We start from the raw sequence: 9,048 nt of genomic DNA on the forward strand, positions 1-9,048 counted from the left end.
TATATTTTTTAATCTGAATGGCATAACCTTATAGCAACACAGTCTTGAGTCTGTAATAAAAGCAGTCTTTTTCTCATCATTGAGTTCCATCTTAATTTGGTGATATCCTGAAATAACATTGACAAAGGAGCTTACACCATGTCCTGCAGTTGAATCTTCTAACCGATCTATTGTGGACAAAGGAAAATGGTCCCTGGGATAAGCTCAATTAAGGTCGATAAAATCAATACACATTTGCCACTTGCTGTTGGAGGTCCTAACCAATACCACATTAGCTACCCAAGTGGGATACTTAACTTCCCTAATCAATCCAGCTTTTAACAACTTATTTACCTCATCTCTGACCACTTGCTGCATATCTGTGGCGATCCATCAAATTTTTTTTTTTGCCAAGCTAGCTTGAAGGTCAGATCCACGTTCAAACTATGCATCATCACAGAGGGATTGACTCCTCTTACTTGCTCTAGACTTCAAGCAAAAGTGTCAACACGCTTTCTTAAGATTTTAATGATTGCCTCCCTATCTGGTCCCTTAAGAACGGTATTGAGATTAATGCACTTTCCTGGGAAACTATACATCCTTAACTTTATCAACTAGCTCTAATGAGATATGGGAGTCCAGCTTTTCTAAGAGATTAATAGGGAAATTAGTCCTGGTAGCCACTTTGGCGGACTGCAGCTGACTGCTGACTTCCCTGAACTGCAACAACTCCCACTATTGCAGGCAACTTCATGCAAAGACAATCCATGTTAATCAAAATCTAATTACTATATAAAATAGGCCTTTTCAATATTACATTATAGGACAAAGGAGTGTCAACAACTACAAAATTAGCATAAATGTTCCTTCGGAAGGCACCAACACCTAACCCCACAGTGAGCTTATTTGTTCTTACCATTAGGACTATTTTATCTCCCAATCCAACCAGAGGATAAGCTACCTTTAAGAGATCCTTCTTTTGTAATCCAAGCTTTTCATATACCTCAAGAGTGATCAGATTCACCGAAATTCTAGTATCTACCTGTTCAACAAAATATTTACCACCAAAGGGTCAAAATGGGGATGTTTTATGTGCTCCTAGTCTTCTGTGTTGAAAGTGATTGGATCTAAACATGAAGTTTCTTTTTCCACTAAAAGGACTTTTAATCTTTCATTGTTGTCTACGATCTTTTTCTGTGATACGTGCAATCATTTGGTCCTCTTGCAATGACATTAATAATGCCCATCGGTTCTTCCTCAGTAGCTTTGTTCGACTCCTTATTTGCTGAAGCCTCATTTCGCCTACTTCGTGAATGATCATCTCTGGCAAATTCTTTCAAGCTGCCATCTCTAACTAGCCACTCAATCTCATCCTTAAGTTGCCTGCACTCATCAATGGTATGACCATGATCACCATCAATGCAAAAATACTTAGACCGATCTCTTCTTCTAGCACTCTCAAGTTTGAGCTTGCATGGCCACTTAATATCCTGACCTGTCTTCTAGATCCACATGAATAGCTTTGCCCTAGACTCATTGAGAGGTGTGTAAGTGCGATAGCACTCCTTCCCATTCATAATCACGATCCCAATTATTAGATCACCTATCACCACCGTAGCTCCTCTTCTCATACCTCTTGTCATTATTTTGTGGAGATCGCCTCCTGTCTCTTAGGGTCGTTCACTCGTTATTAAGCCTGATATATTTTTAAGCTCATTCCATTATCTGCTGATAATCTCATGCTGGATTTTTAATCAAGGAATCAATAAATTTCACATTCCTGGCCCCTTTTTTAATCAGCTCACACGCTATTTCATTATTGAGATTCTCTATTTGGATAGCCTTAGTGTTAAATCTGGAGATATAATCTCGAAGGGATTCCCCCTCCATTTGCCAAACTTTCTTGAGGTCAAAAGATAGCTTTCTTGGTTGAATATTACTAACAAATTTGTCCAGGAATGAACTTGTCAGTTAATCAAAGCTTTCAACTGATCCCACCAGGAGTCGTAGATACCATTTTTGGGCAAGTCCTATTAAGGTGGTCAAAAAGACCTTGCACAAAATATAACTATTAAAGTTTTATAATAGCATAGTGGTACGAAAATTTGTAAGTTGACTTTTAGGATCAGTGATGCTATTATATTTATCTAAAATTGGCAATTTAAATTTTGGTGGAAAAATTTCAGCATCATCTCACAAAGAGGAGATCCATCACTCATGCCAAAATTATCATCATTGGGATGCTCTTGGTACCTTTTGATTGCTGGGCAATCTTTTGACTTAACGCAGTATTCTCACTATCAAATTCCTCCTCCCTATAGTATTCCCATTTTAACTTGACCTTATTGCCTCCAAATCTATCCTCCTAAAGATGTTCCCCAAGAAGCGCTATTGGTGGAGGTGGAGGAGGAAGTGGTGGTGCTGGAGTTGTTGGTGCACCTTCTCTATTAGATTGCTCATATTCTTTTCTTAAGAGTTCTAACGTTGCCTCCATCTCTTTAATTTTCAAGAACATGGATCTTAGAAGGAGTCTATGTTTCTCCCTTCTAGAAATTCCAGATTATGGACCATTAATGGAGGTTCTCCAACCCAAGTCCAAGTCCCCACATTGTCAAGAATGGCTTCTGAGCCTGCTCTTCTAGAATGCATGTCTGTCTCAGCCATTAGAAATCGACAAAATTAGTTAACAAAAATAATGAAACCCAAGAAAACAAGCAACAAAAATAAAAATGATTAAAGATGAGAAGTTAGCCAAAGACAAATAGCGTTATTTCCCATAGATGACACCATTGATGTTGCCTGGGACTCTTGGGCCGGAACTTGATCGGACGTTGCCTGAAGCCAAAGAGAAAGGATGAGGTGGTGGCTTGAGCTAGGCTACTCTGACGCTCAAGTCAGTAACTACTAGGAGAGAGCAAATACCAATAAAAAAAGTAAAGAATTGCATACCTTCAATGTTATTGTGACCCCTATTTATAGAATAAAAAATAGTGCCTTTTCCAGATTAATTGATATTTTATACCAAGTTATTTCACTTTTTATGGAGGTGTCAACTAATATGTCCTACTCTCTTTTATCCTATTACTCCTTTCATACCCGATCATATATTGCATCATATTTCTTGCCTCATCCGAACACTTCGTTATTTGTCCGAATGATTGGTATCTTAACCGAATGCTTCGTGATCTGCCCAAATACCTAATATCTAATCTTGGTTCAGATTTCAAGACTCGAACCCTATTCAGTTCAGATCGAATTTTTATTCATATTATATCAGTTAAAATATAGGGACTACATAATAATTTTCTCTTATTTTATTATTAAAAAAAACCTTTTATTTAAATTATCATTAAAAAAATATCATATATTTTGGGTAAATCCGTGCAGCAACTTAGAAAAAATTGGCCACAGGACAAGGAGACTTCTAGCAAAGCAAGTCCACCCAGTCGACCTGAAAGCTCCTTATTAATAAAGAAGAAGTTATCTATTTTATTTCTGATCAAACACAAGCATTAAAGAACCAGAAGAAGCAAGGAAGCAAAAGAAAATGATGAGACAAATCGTGTTGTCTGTGTTGGGAAAAATTTCAAATCTTCTTGTCCAAGAGTCAGATTCATTGCTTGGAGTAGAAGATCAAATTCAATGCATCGAAACTCTATTGAGAAGATATGCTGATGATTCTTACAATGTGTGCCAAAAGAAGCTATTAAGAAAAACTATTTACGATCTTGAAGATGTGATTGATGAGTTAATTATTAAATCAGCCCGGAGAAGCAATAGAGATGTTTGCATTCGGTATGTTTCGGCTTTCGTTCATCTGCCAATGTATTTCTTTTATTTTCTGGCTCTTGTCGATTTGCTAGATCATTATAGATTTCGTGAGAGACTGGAACAGATTAAGATTAAAATTTCCGTGGTATATACGACGGGGTGGTTGCTGGAATCTGGTTACTGGCACAAATCTTTTGGCGTATACGATGTGGGTATTGGCTACTCTGTAATTTCGCCTGTTATAGGTTTGTTTGAGGCCTTAGCCACTCGGAATGAGCTTCGTCCTACTGTGCGAAGGCAAGCCAGGAGGTTAAGAGACGAATTCAGGTCTTTGGATGATTTTCTAAAAGATATTGAACAATCAAAACAATTAAGTGAAGTAGGAATGGCGTGGATGGAGGAACTTTGCGATGTTTGTCGCTCAGCTGAGAATGTTGTTGGGCTTTTCTTGCAACGGATGAAGAACGGGAGGAGAGGACCTTTCGAAAACTTGGTCTGGGCTCCCCTGAATTTCATTTCCCAGCGTAAGCTTTTCCTTCAGATGGCCTCGATTAATCGTAAGATCCGTGATATTTCTGGTAGAAGAGATAAACAATGACCAAAGTTTATATCAACAGGGAAAACCACTTCCTCGTGATGCTGATCAACTTGATATGGTTAGCTTTGATGAGGATGTAGATGCAGTTATGGCACAGCTGCTGAAAGATGACCCCCGCTGCATCACTATTTCAATTGTGGGTGTCGGAGGCATTGGAAAGACAAGCCTTGCAAAGCTAATCTACGATAGCCAGACTATTGCAGACCATTTCCCTAATCGTATTTGGGTGTCTAGAGCAACCGAGTTTAATATCATCGAACAGATTTTCAGTGTTAAAGATTCAACTTTAGTAAGTTATCCTTTTTGGCATGAAAAATTTGCATATACGGTGAGGCAGCTAGTTAATGCTTTCTTCTTGGATAAGAAGTATCTCATAGTTGTTGATGACTTGTGTTTAACCGAATTGTGCCTTCCAAGAGAATTCTGGACAAACATGGGAAGAGTCTTCAATGACATTCCAAATGGAGCAAGAATACTTTTCACAATTCGCAATTTCAGGCAAGCTCCACCAGATACTGAAACTAGCTTCATTTACAGACTGCATCTCCGAAGCCATGATGAGAGCTGGGCATTGTTCACGCACACTTTGAAGGTAAACATCCTCCCAGAGATGCAGAATTTGAAAGGACATATCATAAGAACATGTGGGGGGCTGCCAAAGGTAATCTTGAAACTAAGAGAACTACTGTCGCAAAGAGATGCAACTCTAGAGGAGTGGTCAAGGGTACTTGACCGCCTAAATCAAGATCAAGAACCCTGGTTAGAAATCCTAGATGAAATTAACAAGTATTTGCCTTTGTATTTGAGAAGATGTCTCTTTTATTTTGGATTATTTCCAGTAGGGCGTAAAATCCCTGCGAGAAGGTTGATTGCCTTGTGGGTTGCTGAGGGTTTGGGGTGTCAACAGAGTAATGAAAAATCCCCTGAATATGTTGCAGAGGCATGCTTGAGAGAGTTAATGAATTATAATATGGTTCAGGTGACAGAAAAGAAACTCAATGGGAGGGTTAAGACATGTTGCCTACCAGAAGCTTTGCAAGTACACTGGTTCTCAAAAGCAAAGGAAGCTAATTTTCTTCAAGGTCACTCTGACATTTCCAATACCAACATTGGTGTAATACGCCGTCTAGCTGACCATCTTCAGCAGAATGATGCCATCTTTGATGATATTCATTTTTACAACAATGCTTCCTCATACTCTCGCTACAGAGATGTGGTCTCCTTTTTATCCTTTGATACTCGAAAAGGAAGCAGGCCTGGAGAAGATATAGGGAACTTTCTTGATAGATCCATCTCAAGCAATTGCTTCCGTTTCCTCTGGGTGTTGGATCTGGAAAATGTATACAGGCCAAAACTGCCCAAGGCAGTAGGTCAACTCACTCGGTTGAGGTATCTTGGGTTGAGATCAACGTACCTGGAGATGCTTCCTGTGTTCATTAACAAATTGCTAAACCTTCAAACACTGGATTTGAAGCACACTTGCTTCAACACACTTCCAGTTCAATATGGAAGATGCAAAAGCTAAGGCATTTGTTTCTGGATGAGTGTCCGCAACACATTTGTGCCTCGACAAGAAGACAGCCCTCTGGTGGATCTTCAAACACTCTGGGGTGCATTAGTCGATGAGGATAGTCCAGTGAGAAATGGCCTGGACACTTCATTGAACATTAAAAAATTGGGACTGAAATGCAAGATATCAGTGCCGTCTCAAAATGCAGCAATGTCCTCACAACTGGTTGATGTCGCAAACTGGATTGTAAAACTAAAAGACCTTCAATCCTTAAGATTGAAATCATTTGATGAATCAGGCCAGCCCTGGGATCTGCACTTGCAGTCTTTGGTAGAGCATGTGGATCTTTCCAATATATATTTGGTTGGAAAGCTGAAGAATCAGCACCTGGTATCTGCGTTACCAAGGAGCCTAATTGACCTCACCTTGTCAGCATCTGGACTGGTAGAGGACCCAATGCAAACGTTGGCCAAGCTACCCAACCTTAGAATCGTTAGGCTGTTGTCCAGATCTTTCACAGGAAAGAATATGCTTTGCAGTTTTGGAGGATTTCCAAAGCTTGAAGTCCTCAAATTCTGGGAGCTAGAGCTCCTGGAGGAGTGGAATGTGGAGGAAGGAGCACTGACTAGCCTGAAGGACTTGGAAATCAGATCCTGCGGAAATTTAAAGATGCTTCCTGATGGACTCCAGCATGTTAGGACCCTTCGCGAATTGAAATTAACAAAATTGCCAATGGTATCATCAAGGATTAAGGATAATCTTGGTGGGGAATGGAATAAAATTGCTCATATACGCCATGTGTGGAAGGAAGATTGATAATGATAAGTCCAACAGATTCATGGGTACGTTTTCTACTGTTTATTTAACATCCTATACCATTTAATTTATTAGAATTTTTACTTAATTATCAAGATAATAATAATTTTACCATAGTTATATTGCTTTTTCATTCAGGATTTATTCTCAAAGTCATGATTCAGACCTAATCAAATGAGATGATGATGATGATGATGAAAGCTGTTTTGTCTAATATATGCAATTAATCATTTGCCAATCTTGTGTTCTTGTTTCTGCCTTTTTCTTTTCCTTTTCTCTGTTTTGAGATCTGCGTGAACGAATTTGAGTGTGATGTAATTTCTTCTGTGATGCTTTCCGAGCATTTCTTTAGATCAACATCAACCTCAGTTATATTTGTAATTTTCGTTATAAAATGAAAAGTTAGGTTTGCAATGAGATTGAATTAATAGAAATAAAGATGTTTGTGCCTCTAATGGGGATGAAAGAGAGGTTTTTGGCTAAAAGCAAAGGCAGATGAGATTAAGATTCTCTCCCTTTTTATAAATATAGTCTCTATTATGTGTATATAATTTCCATTATTCAACTCAAATTAAATAGTTGAGGTATAATAATAATAAAGAATTAATATTTATGCTTCAATAAGGCAGTCGGTAATCTCACTTGGTTGATGTATTTTGGCTTGAGATCAACATGCCTTGAGATGCTTCCTGCGTTCATCAACAAATTGCCTCTGCGTGATTTTGTAGATGAGGATAGTCCAGTGAGAAATGGCCTGGACACTTCTTTGAATCTGGGTTGCTGCTGCAAACTGCAGTGCCCGCCAAACATTTCTGATTGTAAATACTGAGCCAACACAAACAGGTCCAAACTAAGGTAGTAGTACCGGTTGGGCTTCATCCTCTGTGCACATTTTGATCATTGAGTGTTTGGAGGCTGGCTGGCCCAGTTGCCCCTCACTAAGCTCAAATCCATTTCCAAATTCAATTCCAATCTTTTCATTGACTGCTTTATTAATGCAAGACATTGGAATCCAATTGTTAGAAAGACTTTGATGGAGTCTCCCTCTATCCATTTAATTTTTCTAATGAGTGTATGTACCTTTCTTTGCCTTTAGAGTGCTGGCTGGCTCAATTATAGAGGGGATGGAAGTGTTTTCTAAAGAAATTTACTATGTGAAAGCAATGAAGAAAAGGAAGACTTCAAGTGAATAAAGCCAACTTCTATCACATGTTCACCATATTATAATACCAATTCATTGACCCCCACTTTTGTTTTGGGTCTTTCTCTTGCAACTTCTTGTGGAAGTTGGAAAGATTTGGGAAAGGATTTTGATTAAATTTTTTTAAGCATCTACCAAAACAGAAATTCATTAAAAATTCATAAGATCCTTCTTTATTAGTTAAACTTAATTTTTTTTTTTTAATTAAAACAATATTTTTTGAATTTAAAACCTTATCTCATATGTAATTGACATAGACTTAGTATTTAACAGAGTTGATTAGCGAAAAAAATTCCTATAATTATCTAAATTAATTTATAATTAAGACTTAAATGGTATTTGATTTAACTTATAAAAATCAGTTTATAAGCTAATTTAGTCTTATAATATTTAAAATGTTAAGCAGTTATATGTTTTATTAAAGTATTTATAAGTGGTTGATAAGCAGTTAATTTATTTAGTAAAAAATGACGTATAAGTATATTTATTATTAAAATAAATAAAAAGATATTAAATGAGATTTATGATTAAATTTTTAATTTATATTTTTTAATTTATAAGCTCAACTTATAAATTTAAAAAGTTATTATAAATAAATATGTTAGTTTCTATACAAAATTCATAAATCAGTCAAACTAACTTATAAGTTAGAACAAACACCCTCTTATTTGTTATTGATTTATCACTAAGTACCTTTTCTTTAACTAAAAAGTACTTTAGAGCCAAAAGCATATGTACATATATATTAATTAAAGTTTTGGCTTTGCTTAAATTGGTTAATTAAAAATGAGTAGGAAAAGGTCGAGAAAGCTAAAAAGAAAGCACAGTAATTATTTTTATATGTAAGAACAATCCTGCCCATTGTTTTTTTTTTTCTACTTTTTTAATTTATTTCATGAAAATTTTGCCTCAAGTTGTTGATATTATAAAATTTATTTCACTGATAATAAAAATTAGTCATATGTTTGGAAATTTTACATAAAATATTAAAAAATTACAATATCATATATAACAAAAAAGAAATTGTTGATCTCAATTCAATTAATTTTCTTTTATTATTGAAAATATTTTTATCACTAAATTAAATTCACTGACAAATGTTGTTTACATAGAACAAGTCCTTTGTTCACGTTTTTCGCAAGTTTAATTTTATAATTATTAAAAATACTAATT

General features: G+C 36.4%; 1 pseudogene; it reads left to right on the forward strand.

Annotated features, from left to right (window-relative positions):
- Positions 1–3,471: 3,471 nt before the first annotated feature.
- LOC131180757 (disease resistance protein RPP8-like) lies at positions 3,472–7,158 on the forward strand (annotated as a pseudogene).
- The last annotated feature ends 1,890 nt before the right edge of the window (positions 7,159–9,048 follow it).

The sequence above is a fragment of the Hevea brasiliensis genome, chromosome 6, assembly GCF_030052815.1.
Source record: "Hevea brasiliensis isolate MT/VB/25A 57/8 chromosome 6, ASM3005281v1, whole genome shotgun sequence".
Lineage (NCBI taxonomy): Eukaryota > Viridiplantae > Streptophyta > Magnoliopsida > Malpighiales > Euphorbiaceae > Hevea > Hevea brasiliensis.